Consider the following 19980-nt stretch of genomic DNA (forward strand, 5'->3'; position numbering starts at 1 on the left):
TTAGAAATATTTCGGGAATTTTTAGGAGCTCGTACGGACGAGTTGACTGGGATAAAAACGGGGTCCGGAAAAGCCTGTTTAGGCTACCCCAATTAAGTGAGGAAATGTTTATATTTATATTATCTTTTTCTTTTTCCTTATTTTTATCTCCCGTTTCCTTTCTCTCCTTCTCCATAGCAGCGACGCCGACTCCACAGCATTAGCGCCGGCCACTGCGAGCCCTAGCCTCGCCGATCTCCTCATGTGAGCCACCACCACCGTTCCTCCCCGCTGCACACCGCGAGCCCGACTCCTCTGTGCCCTTCTTCCTCTCTGTCGCGTCTCGGCACAGCGCCGACGCTGACCGTCTCACCGGTGTGTCTTTGCTCAGGATTGGGTCCGGACAGGAGTAAACAGAGCCGACCATCGCTGGAGATTGCTTGCTTCCGTGCCCTAGCCTTGGTCCACTGCTACCTCTGTACAGGTTAGTTTGGACAGGAGCAACAGTGCCGAGTCCTGTTTGTGTTTGCTCGACAGTGTCGAAGATGACACAGAGCTGTGCCCTAGTCAGATCTTGGAGGTAAATTCGGTTGTTGATTAGAATTTGTTGCTTGATTTGCTGTCGATCTTGATTTCATCAAATCTGAATAGTGAAGAATTCCAGCAACTCTTGGATTTCAGTATAAACCAGTGGCTTTGAATCAAGGTAAGAAGTAGAGTAATTGTTACATGTTGATGAGTTAGATTCATGTATTGGATTAGGAATATGTTGGATTTATCCATGTTTAGGTAAGTTCTTGATACCTATTGATAATTTATTCATCATTAGGTTGTGTAGAATAATTAGGTTATATGGATTTAGGTTTTGGATTTTTATCAAAAAGGTTGTTTGGGGTTAAGGTAATTAACTCTAATTAACCGTTAGAAAGGTCGAGGGAAATGGTTTAGGGTTTATCCCTAAATTTCTATTTAGGATTTACTTAGTTGTTTGTTTGTATTCTAGCTAAATAAAAGTGAATGTATTTTTGTTTACACAGGACTTTGACGCGAGACGAGTATCTCGGAGTCAGATTGGACCTTTCTATTTTCTGAGGCGGGTACTTTTGACTTATTGTCTTTGATATGCTTAGTAATGAAATTAACAATTTGCATTAATTGTGTTTTCTTATCCGTTTCGGTTAATCACTACCCAAATCTTGGTACATGCTTGATTGATTGATTGATTGATTTTGCATCTCATGTATATTTTACCTGTTTATACATGCTTATAGGGGTAGTGATATACCATGCTTGACCATGTTCAGGACCTAGGTTTTATACCTTCTGAGTACCTTTGGATTGTTTTTGATTCGTTGACCTATGATGCATTTTTATATACATGTGGATTAGGTCAGGATATTTTGTGGTTAGTGTCATGCACCATTTGCATGATTGCATGCTGTGCGATAGTCCGCTCCATTATTGTTGAGCACATCGCCAGTTACATGGATCTGCACACACCACCAGTCATGGGTTAGTGGTCGATTCAGGTTGAGTGTGTTGCAGTAGGGACTCTGTTAGGCACTGTTGGTCCGCTCATGGGTAGTGTGACACAACGTGTTATCCGGCAGGGATTCCTCCCCGTCTTTGAGTACCGGGAGATGAGAGCATTGCGCTCCCCCATTTATGATTTGGGGTAGGAGGATAGGTGTACTCCGACAGCATCCCATCCACTCGGTCACTCATCAGGAGTAGTGACGACAGAGTGCACGGTTGTCACAGCCCTACCCACTCGGTCTCACTATTGTGTGTGAGATGATCGACTGGCGTGAGGGGTGACCAGGACGCATCATTGGCATCATATGCATGATGCATTTATTGCTTGTGTTTGTGCTTGCTGCATTTATATGCTCCATATTGTTTGGATACCTATGTTTGACATGCATACAGGATTCCTATACCACTCGGACTGTTTGACCTTATACTCAGGTCCTGGTTAGTACAGTTTCTCTCCTGTTTACTTCAGATGCATATTTTTATCTTTCTTATATCAGGAGACTGTAAGCATGATTAGTGCTAGGTGTTATTTCCCTACTTTGCATATCAATTGTACCTGCTGAGTGTTGGACTCACCTCGCCTCCATTGTTGTTATTTTCAGGTTGATGCTGTCCGGAGGGAGTTCCAGTCGCTAGTCCTCACTGCATGTAGTGCTAGATCCCTGCAGACCTCGAGAATTTATTTACCATTTGGTTTGGTTTTTATTTGCTTATGTGTGTACTTGGTTATTTGGATACTTGGACATCGTATGTTTTTCTTTTGATATTGATGGATGTTCTATTCGATATGTTTTTACTACATGCCTGCCTGGACGGCAGAAGAGGTGAGTTTCGTCGGGTTTGAGCTTTACGAGTGTAGTTGAGTAGGGTGGATTTCGAGTCAGAGTACTATAGTTTGTGATTACTATTATTAACTGCGTGGTTGTGATAGCCAGAGGCTGAATATCTGTATAAACTGCGTGGTGATTGATTTTATTTATTGTTATTATTCCAGCCGCCTGTGGCTGAGGTATATGAGGATGTAGAAAAGTTTCAGATTGTCCACCGTACAGGGGTGATGCTGCCGAAATTTTCTCGGACAGGGACTCCTCTGGGGCGTGACAATTTAGTGGTATCAGAGCGAGGTTGTACGATCTTTGTTTTTGTATTTTTGATGTTTGGGATAACCTGATACCAATTTATTTATTTGGTATCAGAGATGGGTTTACGATACCTGCCTTTCATGTGTTGGATTTGTGAGTTAAGCTGATACCAATTTAGTGGTATCAGAGCGGGTTATGATACCTGCTTTTGGTGTTTTGGAGATTTATCTGATACCTGTTGTTGGTATTCTGGGTATTTGGTTAGCCAGGTTTGCGAGTCAAACTGGGCATTTTCGGATTTTCGATATGGTTATGTTTCGGATTTTCGTTTCGGATTATATGGATTTCCGGCGATTTTCTCATTCGGAATTTTGAGGTCAGAAGTTGGGGACTGGACAGTGATGGAACATCTCCAGACGGCAAATAGGTATGATGTTTATTTTATGATAGTTAAGACATCTATTAGCACTTTATCTTTATTACCTGTCTGGTTGTTGTAGCCATATTACATGTGATGGGTTAGCCACTGATCTTGGTCGACCCTAATAGAGATCAAGGATTATAGTCTCTGGTGATTTTTCATATCATACCATCAGTAGTTTTAGCTTCTGTTACTACTATTAGGAGATGTAGGCACATATCAGCCTCTGCTATTGTTAGCTGAGTAATGGATGATACCTATATATTCCTGTAGACTTAGCCAGTACAGTTTTTATACTCGTATCTTTTGGATATTAGGGTATCCGATACGATGAAAATTGGTCATTGGAGAGTTATCATGTTTGATCATTGTTGAGAATGATTTGAGGTTGAGGGATATTGGGAGATCAGATATTGTGATATGTTGATTTCTAATGGTTTGTGAGAGTAAATGTTATGTGGTTGTCTAATGATCTATTACTGGATATTTGTTTTGATGATCTATTAGTGGATAACTATTTTGATGATCTATTATTTGGGTTGTCGTTGATGGTGACATAGTGAGTGTCAACTATTTTGATGATCTATTATTTGGGTTGTCGTTGATGGTGACATAGTGAGTGTCATATATGATATTCATAGGTTTGATGATTTTAGTTGGTGATCAGATTATGAATCGGGTGCTAGAGAGTTTACGGTTGAGTGTACCTATGAATTTTAATAAATCTGGTTAGTTAACAGGATGATAAAGTTGATGTTTACTTCCTTTAATAGATAAATAATGATTTGATGTTTTGAATGCTAATTTGCCCTCATGGGAGTAGAGACTGATTCATCTGATATTATGTGGGCTGATATTTTTGAGGATAAAAATAAGAGTGTTTTGATGTTCTTGAATTCTGACTTTGTCTTTTGGGTCGTACACATTTATACATATGATTATTATGGGTTTCTAGTTGATTATACCCGAGTGGTTAGACATACATATCTGATTGTTTATTGGAGGTATTTGTCAATTAAAAACTATGTTGTGGAATGTGCACATATGTTTGAGTATTTCATTGGATGTATTTTATCGATTTAATCTGAGTTGTGATATGTACAGATGTGTTCGGTGTAATATTTGAGGTATCTTGTTTATTATATGATTGTTCTGAGAGTATACTCGTGTCGATTATGATTTGTTGGAAGTATTACGTTGATTATACTCTTGGCATCGGTGTATACATGCCATGTGAGGTTGTTTGAGGTGTATTGTCGATTATACCTATGTTGATATATGCACACGGGTTTGATAGGTATTGTTGGAGGTATCACACTGATTTATACCTGTGCTATGAGTGTGTTTGGTGTGTACAAATTGGAGGATTATGTCGATTATACATATGTTGTGTGTGCATGTGTACCAGGTGTATGGTGGGTAGCATCAGGATGATTCTACCTATGTTGAATGTAGAATGCTGAGTGTCTACATTATGTTATTGGTTGTATAACCCTGTCAACTAATTCTCCTATTAGTGGGTGACCATCCCACTAGGATGATGATAGAGTTGACTATGGATTTGATTTGTTTACTAGGTTGTTTATACCTTTGGCTGCCTACAGTGATATGTGGTTGAGTGATCTCGTGCAGCCTCTAGTTGGATAGTTGGGTGCCTTGGACACTTATGGATCGTTTGTGGTGGAGCGGAGTTCCCATATATACATATTTCGGATTGCTTGTAGCGGAGCATTGCTCCCATATCTATTGCAGATACATGTTATGGATTATTTGTAGTGGAGTGTTACTCCTACATATTGAGGATTTCTTGTGGTAGAGCGTTGCTCCCACATATGTGGTATTTTCTGTGATGGAGCGTTGCTCTCACACTGGAGGATCTATGCTTAGATGATTTATATCGTTGGTGATCATATTTAGACTTATTGTTAGGGATCTTATGGTTAGAAATGTCTGTGATACAGACATTATGTGTATTGATTTTACCATTAGGGCTTGCGGAGCCTTAGATGTTTTCATGGACTAAATGATTTGGGTATCCCTAGGATATTGGATCAAAATTCGTTATCGTTATTGACGACGTGGTGTTTTATTCCTGATCTGAGGTGTATCACGCACATAATCTTTGCATAGTTCTAGAGATGTTTCGATGGAAACGTCTAGATGTGAAGATCAGTAGTGCGTATTTTGGTTGTCTTCTGTGAGATGTTTGAGACATACGGGCATCAGTAGGAGTATACCATGGTTCCACAGGAGATCGAGGTTGTTACCGTTGGGAGTAGACGGAGTCTATAGAAGAGGCTCGCAACTTTCTTTGTTTGGCTTGATATTTCCGGAGATACGTTGAGGGTTTCTCTCGGATTGCTATGCCACTTTCACGCTTGACCAGGAAAGGCGTGAAGTTCACTTGGACTGAGGATTATGAGATCAGCTTCTAGGAGTTGAAGCGGAGACTAGTGTCAGCTCCGATTTTGGTTTTTACCTTCTGAAGAGAACGGATTCGTGCTTTATACCGACGCGTCTCTACATGGTTTGTGCGTTGTTTTGATGCAGCACGGCAGGGTAGTCTCATACTTCTCGGCAGTTGAAGGCGCATAAGGAGAACTACCCAGTACATGACTTGTGGCTGACTGCCATTATTTTGCCTTGAAGATATGGTAGCAGCAACTGTTCGGTATTACATTTGAGATTCTCACTGATCATAAGAGTCTCAAATATATATTTTTACCCAGAAGGAATTTAATCTCCGACAGAGGAGATGGATGGAGTTCCTGAAGGATTATGACTGTACGATTGACTATCACCCAGGAAAAACTAATATGGTTACCGACGCACTCAGCTAGAAGTCTAGAGAGACTTTAGCTTGCCACCGAGTTGTGGTCACAGATTTGATTCAGGGTTTCTCCGGGTTAGGCCTTGCGAAGCAGGGACAGACAGAGCAGGGTATTCTAGTTACCATGGTTGCTCAATCCTTGATCAGGATGAGGATTCAGGAGGCCCAGGTTGGAGATCAGTATTTACGGTCCATTGGCAGCCAGATAGCTTCTGGCAGCAGACCGAGTTTACACGAGACGAGGAGGGTATTATATACTTCTGAGGCAGATTGTGCGTACCTCAGTCTCATCCGGTCTTTCAGGAGTTACTTCAGGAAGCTCATTGCTCTCGATATGCGATCCACCCAGGCAGGACCCGCATGTATCGAGATTTGAGGTGTTCCTACTGATGGAACGGTATGAAGAAAGACATCGCGGAATTTGTAGCTAGATGTCTTGTCTGTCAGCAGGTGAAGGCTGAGCACTAGAGACCTGCTGGATTACTTCAGTGGATTCCTATTCCTGAGTGGAAATGGGAACATATTACTATGAACTTTGTGGTGGGATTGCCGAGGACACGACGAGGCTATGACGCGATTTGGGTTATCGTTAATCGAGTAACCAAATCTGCACACTTCTTAGCGATCTGGAAGACTAATTCCCTGGATCGATTGGCAGATCTGTATTGTCGGGAGATCATCAGATTACATGGTGTTCCTTTGACTATTATTTCAGATAGAGACCCCCGGTTCACGTCTCGTTTTTGACAGAGTCTGCAGCAGGCCTTGGGCACGCAGCTCTGTTTCAGTACAACTTTCCATCCGCAGACAGATGAACCATTAGAGCGGACTATTCAGACTCTAGAGGACTTGCTGAGATTGTGTGTATTGGATTTTGGAGGCAGTTGAGAGGACCACTTGTCGTTGGTAGAGTTCGCCTACAACAACGGTTTGCATTCGGCTATCCGGATGACACCGTTTGAAGCGTTGTATGGTAGTCCTGGTCGGACACCCACCCTCTAGGATGAGGTTGGGGAGAACAGTTGTTGGGACCTTGTAGAACTCAGCATGAAGCAGAGTTAATCCGTACTATCAGACGGAGAGTATCAGAGGCATAGGACCGCTAGAAGAGATATGCTGACCGGAGTCGGAGACTTTTAGAGTTCTCTGTTGGTGACCATGTATTTCTGCGAGTTTCACCCACGAAAGGGGTGAAGAGATTTGGCCTCAGAGGTAAGCTAGCACCGCGGTACATTGGTCCTTTCGAGATCTTGGAGAGGATCGGAGCGGTAGCTTACCGACTGGCACTACCACCGTCCCTGGCAGGCGTTCACGATGTATTCCACGTATCTATGCTGCGGAGATATGTGCCCGACCCGACACATGTGTTGGCAGATATTCCTGTTCCAGTTCAGCCTGACATTACATATGAGGAGGTTTCGGTACGGATTCTCGACCGGAAAGAGCGTCGGTTGCGGAACAAGACTATCTGGCTGATTAAAGTCGAATGGCAGCATCATTCAGACGAGGAGGCTACTTGGGAGCTCGAGGATACTATCCGAGCTTGATATCCCCATCTTTTCACTTGACGTATGTGATTTATTTACCGTTCAGCATTTATACTCTATATCTGTTGTTAGTACCTGCTGATGGTAGATAACGAAAATTTGGGGACCAAATTTTTATTAGTGGGGGAGAATGTAAAATACCGGAAATAGACGAATATTAATAAGGGAATTTTCCAGAATTTTTAGAAATTTTTCGGGAATTTTTAGGAGCTCGTACGGACGAGTTGACGGGGATAAAAACGGGGTCCGGAAAAGCCTGTTTAGGCTACCCCAATTAAGTGAGGAAATGTTTATATTTATATTATCTTTTTCTTTTTCCTTATTTTTATCTCCCGTTTCCTTTCTCTCCTTCTCCATAGCAGCGACGCCGACTCCACAGCATTAGCGCCGGCCACTACGAGCCCTAGCCTCGCTGATCTCCTCACGTGAGCCACCACCACCGTTCCTCCCCGCTGCACACCGCGAGCCCGACTCCTCTGTGCCCTTCTTCCTCTCTGTCGCGTCTCGGCACAGCGCCGACGCTGACTATCTCACCGGTGTGTCTTTGCTCAGGATTGGGTCCGGACAGGAGTAAACAGAGCCGACCATCGCTGGAGATTGCTTGCTTCCGTGCCCTAGCCTTGGTCCACTGCTACCTCTGTACAGGTTAGTTTGGACAGGAGCAACAGTGCCGAGTCCTGTTTGTGTTTGCTCGACAGTGTCGAAGATGACATAGAGCTGTGCCCTAGTCAGATCTTGGAGGTAAATTCGGTTGTTGATTAGAATTTGTTGCTTGATTTGCTGTCGATCTTGATTTCATCAAATCTGAACAGTGAAGAATTCCAGCAACTCTTGGATTTCAGTATAAACCAGTGGCTTTGAATCAAGGTAAGAAGTAGAGTAATTGTTACATGTTGATGAGTTAGATTCATGTATTGGATTAGGAATATGTTGGATTTATCCATGTTTAGGTAAGTTCTTGATACCTATTGATAATTTATTCATCATTAGGTTGTGTAGAATAATTAGGTTATATGGATTTAGGTTTTGGATTTTTATCAAAAAGGTTGTTTGGGGGTTAAGGTAATTAACCCTAATTAACCGTTAGAAAGGTCGAGGGAAATGGTTTAGGGTTTATCCCTAAATTTCTATTTAGGATTTACTTAGTTGTTTGTTTGTATTCTAGCTAAATAAAAGTGAATGTATTTTTGTTTACACAGGACTTTGACGCGAGACGAGTATCTCGGAGTCAGATTGGACCTTTCTATTTTCGGAGGTGGGTACTTTTGACTTATTATCTTTGATATGCTTAGTAATGAAATTAACAATTTGCATTAATTGTGTTTTCTTATCCGTTTCGGTTAATCACTACCCAAATCTTGGTACATGCTTGATTGATTGATTGATTTTGCATCTCATGTATATTTTACCTGTTTATACATGCTTATAGGGGTAGTGATATACCATGCTTGACCATGTTCAGGACCTAGGTTTTATACCTTCTGAGTACCTTTGGATTGTTTTTGATTCGTTGACCTATGATGCATTTTTATATACATGTGGATTAGGTCAGGATATTTTGTGGTTAGTGCCATGCACCATTTGCATGATTGCATGCTGTGCGATAGTCCGCTCCATTATTGTTGAGCACATCGCCAGTTACATGGATCTGCACACACCACCACTCATGGGTTAGTGGTCAATTCAGGTTGAGTGTGTTGCAACAGGGACTCTGTTAGGCACCGTTGGTCCGCTCATGGGTAGTGTGACACAACGTGTTATCCGGCAGGGATTCCTCCCCGTCTTTGAGTACCGGGAGATGAGAGCATTGCGCTCCCCCATTTATGATTTGGGGTAGGAGGATAGGTGTACTCCGACAGCATCCCGTCCACTCGGTCACTCATCAGGAGTAGTGACGACCGAGTGCACGGTTGTCACAGCCCTACCCACTCGGCCTCACTATTTTGTGTGAGATGATCGACTGGCGTGAGGGGTGACCAGGACGCATCATTGGTATCATATGCATGATGCATTTATTGCTTGTGTTTGTGCTTGCTGCATTTATATGTTGCATATTGTTTGGATACCTATGTTTGACATGCATACAGGATTCCTATACCACTCGGACTGTTTGACCTTATACTCAGGTCCTGGTTAGTACAGTTTCTCTCCTGTTTACTTCAGATGCATATTTTTATCTTTCTTATATCAGGAGACTGTACGCATGATTAGTGCTAGGTGTTATTTCCCTACTTTGCATATCAATTGTACCTGCTGAGTGTTGGACTCACCCCGCCTCCATTGTTGTTATTTTCAAGTTGATGCTGTCCGGTGGGAGTTCCAGTCGCTAGTCCTCACTGCACGTAGTGCTAGATCCCTGCAGACCTCGAGAATTTATTTACCATTTGGTTTGGTTTTATTTGCTTATGTGTGTACTTGGTTATTTGGATACTTGGACATCGTATGTTTTTCTTTTGATATTGATGGATGTTCTATTCGATATGTTTTTACTACATGCCTGCCTGGACGGCAGAAGAGGTGAGTTTCGTCGGGTTTGAGCTTTACGAGTGTAGTTGAGTAGGGTGGATTTCGAGTCAGAGTACTATAGTTTGTGATTACTATTATTAACTGCGTGGTTGTGACAGCCAGAGGCTGAATATCTGTATAAACTGCGTGGTGATTGATTTTATTTATTGTTATTATTCCAGCCGCTTGTGGCTGAGGTATATGAGGATGTAGAAAAGTTTCAGATTGTCCACCGTACAAGGGAGATGCTGCCGAAATTTTCTCGGATAGGGACTCCTCTGGGGCGTGACAATACATGCATCCAGTCTCATCACTAGGTGTCAGGTTCATATGTCCTATTGTCACATCTTGACATACATATTTTTGACCATAGGAGTGTTAGAGTGTATACTGAAAGCCTAAGCTTTTGTAAACATTTATTTTGAATAAAGAATCACATTTGGTCAAATTTTCTACATTTAGTTGTAGTTGTTCAATTAATTTATATTGTAGATAACATAGTATGTGGTGCCACATACAGAAGATAATGTTAGCAGTACCTTATAAATTATAAACAGTAGCTCACGACCAAAATGGAAAGGAACAAACCATTGGAAGGTCGTAGTTTAATTAGGAATTAGTTTATCTTAACTATATAATTACACTAGTACACTTAGAGTGTATTGAGTAGGACCATTAGAGGTTGTTTCTTTTATACTGACTTTATAAAGGAACAAAGACCTCAGTTACTATGGAAGTGTGTGCTCTTAATCCTAATATAATAATAAGCACATATATTTGATATTTATTTCTTTAATTTATCAATGGGTGAGATTTAGTTCGATAAATCAATAAGCCCGATTAGTTGGGAAATGATATCACTTATAGTGTATGTTGTTGATTATAGAAGGAAACTATGTTCTAGAAATCTAGGTTGATAATGTCCCCAAGATGAGCTCATAAGGATTGTCATGTCAAACTCTACAGGTGGACTCAGTCCGACATGATAATAAGGTTGAGTGGTACTATTCTTGGATTAAGATATTAATTAAATGAGTTGTCAGTAACTCACTTAATTAGTGGACATTCGATATCTTAAACACAGGGAGACTAACACACTCATAATAAGAAGGAGCCCAAAAATGTAATTTGGGATTGGTGCGGTAGTTCAATAATAGTTCTCTAGTGGAATGAATTATTATTGATAAAACTAAGTTGTGTGTTCGGGGCGAACACGGGATGCTTAATTTTATCGGGAGACCAAAACCAATTCCTCCTCTCGGTCCCTATCGTAGCCTCTTATTTATAGAGTACTATACCCACCTATACCCACCTTCATACCCATGATATAAGGGCCGACCAAGCTAGCTTGTGGATCACGCTAGGGCCGGCCAAGCCTTGGTTCATGGGTGGCCGGCCCTAGCTTGAACCCAAGCTTAGGTGGTCGGCCCCCATTAAATTAAAAAGAATTTTAATTTTAAATTTTTCTTATGTGAAAGATATAATTTATTGGAGAGATTAAAAATTAAAATATCTCTTTTAAAAGGATCTACAAAAGATTAAAGAAAGAGATTAGATCTCTTTCCTTATTTATAGATTGGAAAGATATTTTATTTTTCTTCTTTATAAATTATTCACATGTAGAAAAATTAAAATTATAGAAATTTTTTTTTATCAATCATGAAGGGATTTTAAAGGGAAATTTTATTTTTAAAAATTTCCGAAGACAAATAAGGAATTTTAATTGTTGATTGAAATTGCCTTGTTTGCTCTTATTGAGGTGGCCGGCCATGATATAATTGATTAGGAAATTTTATTTAATTTTTCTTAATTAATTGTTGTCAAGGAAAGTTAAGGAAATTTTATTGTAATTAAATTTCCTTATTTACCAAAGCTAAGGAATATAAAAGAGGGGGTTGGGGTGCCTTCATGACACACAACTTTTATTATTCTTCTCCCTCTTTTCTTTCTTGGTGTGGCCGGCCCTTCCCTTTCTCTTCTCTCCATCATTGTGGCCGAACCTCACATCCCTCTTGGAGATCAAGTGGTAGACGGATTCTAGCTTGGAGAAGAAGGAGAGAAAGCTTGCATCCCTTGGAGCATTGGTGGTGTTTTCTCTTCATCCTTGGAGGAGCTCTTGTTTGTGGCTGAACCTTGCAAGGAGGAGAAGAAGGTGCTTTGGTGGTTTCTCATCTCGGAAGATTGTTGTCCACACAACGTCCGAGGTTAGAAGAGGAATACGGTAGAAGATCTAGAGGTTTTTGCTTGAAAAGGAAAAGGTATACTAGTATTTAATTTTCGCATCATACTAGTTTTACTTCTTTGTAAAAATACCAAATACAAGAGGCATGCGATTCTAGAATTCGAATTTGTTTTCGATGAAGTGTTCTTTTGTTTTTCTTTTCCTTGTGATTTGATTGTTCTTTTCGATTGACCTAAAGTTATTTAAGGAAATTAAATATTAACTTTCTTTAAAAGACTTTGTCTAGGCGGTGGTGGTTGTTCCCATATCCAAGAAGGCCATGTGCCTCACCATGTAGTCCTGGAAGCCAATTTTGGAAACTAATATTTAATGGAATTAATAACCTAGGTGATTTGGATTGAACGTGTTAAGTTCCACAGGAGATCCAAGTCTAAACCTAAAAGAACAAATAGATTAAACTTTGGATCAAACGTGTTAAGTTCCGCAAGCGATCCAAGTTTAATTTAAAAGAACACATGGTAGCTAGGAAAAGGTTCAGACCTTTGTACAAAATTTTTGTACAGTGGAACCATTAGGTTTTCCGAGTAGCAACCAACAAGGAGTAGATATGACCTAGGGTATGTCTAGTTCCCTTAGTGCATATGACGAGTTTAGTCAGCGTCAGCTAGCTTTAGTGCATATAGACATCACTGCTCAGGGTGTTCTAGCCTAAAGAGGTGGGTCATAACCATCTATACCAGTCAAGGCCGAGGATGACTTTCCACCTGTTATTCTAGCCGAGGGAGAGGAGTGGCCAGAGTTTACGGCTGAGGAGATATTTGGATATCCTTCGACTTTGACCCAACCCTCGACCTCGACCTCGACCCATCCCTTGACTTCTCTATCCATCGAGGATCGACTTAAGGAGTCCTCCGCACAACTTTGGCAGTCGGTCTCAGATGGATTCAGCACACTCCAGGGGGAGATGACCACTAGATTTACTTCTCTTCAAGATGACATGACCATCTAATTTGAGCAAATTCTTCATGCTCTACGCACACCTGAGCAACCCCTACCACCACCATTTGCTGATGATGATTAGACATGATCATGTTACATACACTATTATGTATTATATATTATTTGACTTACTATTTTCAGTCAATTTTTTCTTTCAATCTATTTGTTAAAATTAGGAATGTATTTCATAAACTAGGACCACTATTTTCAAAATTATTTTCAAATAAGTTGCAAATTCTAGGGTAAAATTTCTTTTCTTATATTTTTCTCAAAATTTCCTTATTTTTAGAATTTTCAAAATCAATTTTAGCCTTAATCTAGATCAAATCCATAGAAAGTATGTTCCTATAGATTTAGGACTTGAGCATCTCACTAATACATTAAGGCTACCTTGTTTGTGTATTGTTGAACTTAGAAAGGGGTGAGATGCATAGGCAGATTGCCTGAACTTAAGATGTTTATATCAGTGCATCAAAATAAGTCTGGGCGTAAAATACCAAGTTCATAGTAATCAGGTTAACTAATCTGGTCTAGTCAAACTCTAATTGGATAAAATGACTTAACCTGACTAACCAAGTCAACACTGCTAACTTATGCTAATCAGTTAGTAACTAATAGTTAGATAACTAAGGACAATTTTTAGATGATCAAATTATTTTTTAATATCAAGTTCAAGGGGAGAATATTTAAAAATGACTTTCAAAATAATTTTTTTAAACATACTTTGAATTGATGTTTTCAAAAACATATTTTTCAAAAATGTTTTTTTTTCAAAATATTTCTAAAAGATGTTTTTTGAAAACACACCTATGCTTTTCAAAGTTCTATTTTGAAAATAATTCTTGACACATTTTGAAATATCCAATGTTTTGTAAAATTCTAATATAAACAAACTTGAAAAGTTTTTTCCTTGAAAATTTTTGAAAAAGTTTCACTTTTGTAAAAATTAATCTTTTAAAAGTTTAGATATTGAAAAAGGTTCATCCCTGAAATTTTTTGCAAAACTTATTTCTTTAAAGTTTCTTAATAACTATTTAAACTTTACAGTTAGTTTTTTTAAAGAACTACAAGTGTTTTGCAAACCTTTGTTTTTTTAGTTAATTACATCCCCCATAACTCTGAACCTTATTTTTGTTGCCTATTTTTTAACAAGTTTTTGTTTCACTGTCTTACTTATTCACTCATGTCTTTTTGATGAATGTCAAAGGGGGAGAATTAGGGATTAAGTTAGCAAACAAAAGAAAAATCAAAACAACTTAAACCCCACAACAAAAGCTAATTTACTCATATTTTTTATGCTTTGCATATTTTTTCCTAACTTAACCCAGGTTGTTATTGCATCAAAAAGGGAGAGATTGTTGGTACAATTTACACTAACGATCTAACTCAAGTTTTGATGAATGACAAGTTCAGTTAGGTTCTGTTATGATCTAACCACATGATTAAGTGTGCAGTACAAAGTCCAAATAGGTTGATGGGCCGACCGAATATCTGGCAGGAAATCCAACTAGGTCAACGAGCCAACCAGATAGTTGGTACGAAGTCCAAATAGGTCGATAGGCTGACTGAATATTTGGCAAGAAGTCCAGCTAGGTCAACGGGTTGACCGGATAGTTGGCATGAAGTCCAGACAGGTCGACAGGCTGACCAGATGTTTGGCAAATTGGTAAGTTAAGGTAAGTCACTAGAGGAGAGTGACTAAGTGAGGACGTGTCCCGATTGAGGGGACATTGTTGGAATCCCAAGATTATTTTTTGTGTAAACAACCAAGTTAAACTAGGTCTTGTTATGTTTTGATCTCTATGTCTAAGTGTGTAGGAGTTTAGGAGCACAAGAAGTCGAGCAGAAGACGCATCTAGCGAGAAGGATGGCACAGAAGAGAGCTGACAGGCTCGATGCGTCTGAGGGATGAGGTGCCACAGAAGAGTACACCGGCGGACGCATTCAGCGGTTCGAGGGACAACAAGCCGGGGAGGAAGGATGCTCAAGGAGAAGGCTGAAAATTGGGTTCGGGTGAGCCCTATTCCGATGGCTAAAATCACCTAGGAGATCGCAGTAGCAAAGGAGCGAAATGGATCTTCAAGTGCTGCTAGAGGCTCCTTCAAAGGCTATTGAAGGCACTTCCATGCCTTCTATGGAAGGTGCCTTCGATGAACAGTGTGAAGGCGCCTTCCAAGGCTATGGAAGGCACCTTTGACCAAGCTGAAATGAGTCGTTGGCCATGGATAATGTTTTATCCATGAGCGCCTTGCTAGAGGCGCCTTCCAGCCTTATGGAAGGCGCCTTCAGCCTGTGGATAAGATTTTTCAGGAGCTATAAAAAGACCCCTGGACCTAGGAAAGAAGTAACAACTGTGTATTCACTTTCCTAGTCTTTTCTGAGTTTTCATTATGTGTAAAAGGCTTCTCCACCTTCAGTGAAGGAGATTCTTAGTGAGCTTTCTACTGCCTTGGATTAACAATTATCTAGGTTGTAACCAAGGAATTCTTGGCCTTTTACTAATTTTATTTAAGTTGTTATTTCTGTTTAATTTTATTTTAATTACTTTGCTAATCTAAGTCAAAAGACGAGAAAGGTTATTTTAGTATTTCAGGCAACTCAATCCTCTCCAATCGTCCTATCTAGACCAACAAGTGGTATCAGAGCCTAATAGCTTCAGGAGGACTAATCGTCGAACGAAACAAATGAGATGGTTGGACCAAGCATCTGCCCACCAAAATTCAAGGGAGAATTCGCGAGTTGGAAAAAGAAAATGGAGCTATTCTTTAAAATCAACTTTGAATTATTTTTAATAATGGAATTTGGTTTTGAGGCACCCGAGGGCAAGGATAAGTATCAATGGAAGGAATAAGTTGACTTCGTGACAAACGGCAAAGTAAAGTTTCATGTGCTAAGTGTTCTACCATCACAAGAAGTCAACTGGATCGGTGCTTACAAGTCCGCCAAGGAGCTCTGGGAAAAATTCCTGGAACTACACGATGGAACCTCAGAGGAGAAACTTACGAGACGATACCTACTTCGCAATCAAATCACCAACCTTCAATTAGAAGAAGATGAAACTGTTGCACACCTTCACTCATGGATTATGGAGCTCATCACCAGACTATCGAATCTCGGAGAAAAGGTAAGCAACCGAGATTCGCTAAGGTGCGCACTTAATGCATTCCCTAGAAATAAGGAATGGGCATCATTATTAGATGCCTATTATATCTCTAAGGATCTAGAGTCTGTTACCTTAGAAGAGTTATTTTCAACATTTGAAATCCATGAAACGAGATGTGTAAATTCGAAGAAGGAGCCGAAGCACAACATAGCCCTTAAGGCAAAGATGGACGAACAAGATTCAGAATCCTCTCTCGACGACAACGAAATGGTAATGATGGTAAGACAGTTTAAGAAATTATTTAAAACTAGAAAATCTAACCATCTGCAGGGTAGAAAGAAAAGGATAATCAGATGCTACCAGTGCAATGAAGAAGGGCATGCAAAAGATAGCTGCCCTAAATTGAAGAAAAATGACAAAAGCAAAGACAAGAAGCTAGTCCAAACGAACAAACACAAGACTCTTAAAGCAACTTGGGATGAAATGTCGTCCAAATCGGAGGTCAAAGCCGTTTCCAGACTTACGTTGTTGGCAAGTCATCAAGAAGATAAACACGAAGAAAGCTCGTCCGAAATGAGCATCGATGAAGGGGGAGTTACATCAAAAGAAAGCATCAGCTCAGGGGGAGCTATAGATGACATGATCGACAAGGTAAGTCAGGTACGATCTCTCCCACCTGACAAGTTGTTTAAATTTGTGAAATTATTTACTAAAGATTGTTGCAAACTTGAAAAAGAAAACAAAGAATTAAAAATAATTTTAGCCAAATTTTGTCTGTTAGAAGATTTTGAAAAATTAAAAATGATAAATTAAGGACACAAGTTGAAAACTTGAAAAATCATACATATTCAACTGTTTAAACTCAAAATTTTAAAATACTAAGCTGGTACCTTAGATTTCATAGGGGTGAAATAAAAAAAATGCCCAAAAGTTATTGATCCTGTCTGAGAAGCTGGACACGACGGAGATCTGGAAAAAAGAAACCCACCGTGCTGATGAAGAATAATGTCCGCAGAATACCGATCCGAGAAATCCAAAGCAGATCGGGAAAAAATAGAGTCACCGGAGGTTTTCCTCGCACGAAGACCCGATGACGAAGAAGAAATCCAAATCTGAAGAGAAGAAACCCAGATCCGAAACTTCCAAGACTTCCTGCGCACAAGAGACCAATCAACACTATCGTCAGTGACCTAAGACCGGGGTGGGAATCCCTAGCTAGGCCCTCCGACGCTCAAGTCAATGATCTCTCTAAGTGTGGAAGAAGGAAGAAGGAGATGAACAGTAGTCCGCCATAATAGGGTTATGAGTGTGCGCGATAATGTGAACTTACCTTGCCAACGGAGAGGATTCCCCTTTTTATACCACTTCATATAACCTCCGTAGTCATGAAGTGGACCCCGGTTTGTTAGAGTTTGTTATGAGATGACATCAGCTATGTACTTGTAGTAAATGACTTTTAAGGAATCTTTTTTATACCCCAGATGTACCTTCTTTGTTGTTTAGTACCTGCAAAATAATATAAAAACACATTTCCCGCCAAAATATATAACACCTATCATAGAGTCATGTATTGTGGATATCTTTATTAATTATCTTATTTGAAATATTTATCTCTATTCTTCCTCATGAGGCTTCTGTCTGCGCCCCTCTATGTTATTTATCCTACCTAGCAATAAGCCACATTTTATCAGGTATTTTTCCAAGGTGTTGGTTGACCTGGCTGATATTAACCTTCTTTCTTCAGGGCATGTCGCAATCGATACTATTCTACATGCTTTCAAAAGTATCTCTCGGCCGATATTAGCCTTCCTCCTTTGAGGTATATAGATCTTCCTCCTAGGAAGCATATTTCGGTCGATATAGCCTTACTTCTTATGTCCCGGCCGATATTAGCCTACGTCCTTTGAGGTATATAGATCTTCCTCCTGGGAAGTATATTTCGGTCGATATAGCCTTACCTCTTATTGAGGTATATCCCGGTCGATATTAGCCTACCTCCTTTGAGGTATATAGATCTTCCTCCTGGGAATTATATTTCGGTCGATATAGCCTTACTTCTTATGTCCCGGCCGATATTAGCCTACCTCCTTTGAGGTATATAGATCTTCCTCCTGGGAAGTATATTTCGGTCGATATAGCCTTACCTCTTATTGAGGTATATCCCGGCCGATATTAGCCTACCTCCTTTAAGTTATATAGATCTTCCTCCTGAGAAGTATATTTCAGTCGATATAGCCTTACCTCTTATTGAAGTATGTCCCGGCCGATATTAGCCTACCTCCTTTGAGGTATATAGATCTTCCTCCTGAGAAGTATATTTCGGTCGATATAGCCTTACCTCTTATTGAGGTATGTCCCGGCCGATATTAGCCTACCTCCTTTGAGGTATATAGATCTTCCTCCTGGGAAGTATATTTTGGTCGATATAGCCTTACCTCTTATTGAGGTATGTCCCGGTCAATATTAGCCTACCTCCTTTGAGGTATATAGATCTTCCTCCTGAGAAGTATATTTCGGTCGATATAACCTTACCTCTTATTGAGGTATGTCCCGGCCGATATTAGCCTACCTCCTTTGAGGTATATAGATCTTCCTCCTGAGAAGTATATTTCGGTCAATATAGCCTTACCTCTTATTGAGGTATGTCCCGGCCGATATTAGCCTACCTCCTTTGAGGTATATAGATCTTCCTCTTGGGAAGTATATTTCGGTCGATATAGCCTTACCTCTTATTGAGGTATGTCCCGGCCGATATTAGCCTACCTCCTTTGAGGTATGTAGATCCTCTTTCTGGGAAGCATATTTCGGTCAATATAAACCTACCTCCTTTGGAGGTATATCCCGGCTGATATTGGCCTACCTCCTTTGAGGATATTTTGGTCAATATTAACATATCTTCTTCGTTTGATCATCTCCTTTCCCTTCCTTATCGGGGACCCATGAAACCTAACCCGTATCACTAGCCTTCCCTTCAAGTCTAGTCGATGGAGGTGTAGACGACTGACTAGACATAAGCCTGGTTTTGTCTTTTCCTACCCGTGACTCTGCTCCAGATATTGAAATGACCTCACAGATTTTGTATACAACTGTCTCACTAAACCAAGTATAGTGATCCTGTGAGCCTTTTGATCCTTTAAATAGGGTTACAACCTTCTCTTCATCCACCACCCATCTCAGTTCTTTTCCTTCCTTGCCACCTTTTATTGCTAAGGTTATGGTCTCGGATCCTCCTCTTTGGGGGCGACTTTGTCGGACAAGGTGAGATCTATATATGAGTTTATTGGGATTTTTGCTCCGGCTACCTCTAGGGTTCAAGGGATTGTCTTAAGAGATGAAGCTTCACAATTCAGACTTTTCATCCAAAGATGCCGATGCTCTGAAGGATTCAAGAAACTTCAGAGAGATTTTTGCTACTCATAGAGGGGCAGCCAAATGACCCATAGGTGCTGTGTGAATGGCACGTCACATGCTACCCTTGGGCTATGCTTGGTTGCTCCACTTGCAGAGCTCTAGGGCTTGAGAGGAGAAGTGGTTTTTTACATTTACTTTTCCATCATGGTCTGTATGGACCTTTCTCCTTCCCCCTGCCCTTGAGTTTTTCTACTTTGTTGCTTTCTTCGTCCCAGGCAGAATATTGTCACTTATGTGCCTTGACAAGCCTGGGCGAGGTAAAATGTTTCCATCTCTGCTCCATGGTAAGTTTGAATCCAGTGGGATTAAAATTTTCTAAGCGTTTCAAGAGCTTGTGTTTGTAAACTTTGTTATCTATCTGAGGCTTACTGTTCTGAGGGAAAAT

The 19980-nt window shown here is 40.3% G+C and overlaps 2 long non-coding RNA genes across 2 annotated transcripts; both read left to right on the plus strand.

Annotated features, from left to right (window-relative positions):
- The first annotated feature begins 518 nt into the window (after nt 1-518).
- On the plus strand, nt 519-1031 carry LOC122000592. The gene is made up of 3 exons (XR_006117184.1): nt 519-559; nt 631-685; nt 1017-1031. It is a non-coding gene; the product is annotated as an uncharacterized LOC122000592 (long non-coding RNA).
- Nucleotides 1032-8113: 7082 nt separating this feature from the next.
- LOC122000591 lies at nt 8114-8609 on the plus strand. The gene is made up of 3 exons (XR_006117183.1): nt 8114-8136; nt 8208-8262; nt 8595-8609. It is a non-coding gene; the product is annotated as an uncharacterized LOC122000591 (long non-coding RNA).
- Nucleotides 8610-19980: the final 11371 nt, after the last annotated feature.

Source organism: Zingiber officinale, chromosome 7A, assembly GCF_018446385.1.
Source record: "Zingiber officinale cultivar Zhangliang chromosome 7A, Zo_v1.1, whole genome shotgun sequence".
Taxonomy (NCBI): domain Eukaryota; kingdom Viridiplantae; phylum Streptophyta; class Magnoliopsida; order Zingiberales; family Zingiberaceae; genus Zingiber; species Zingiber officinale.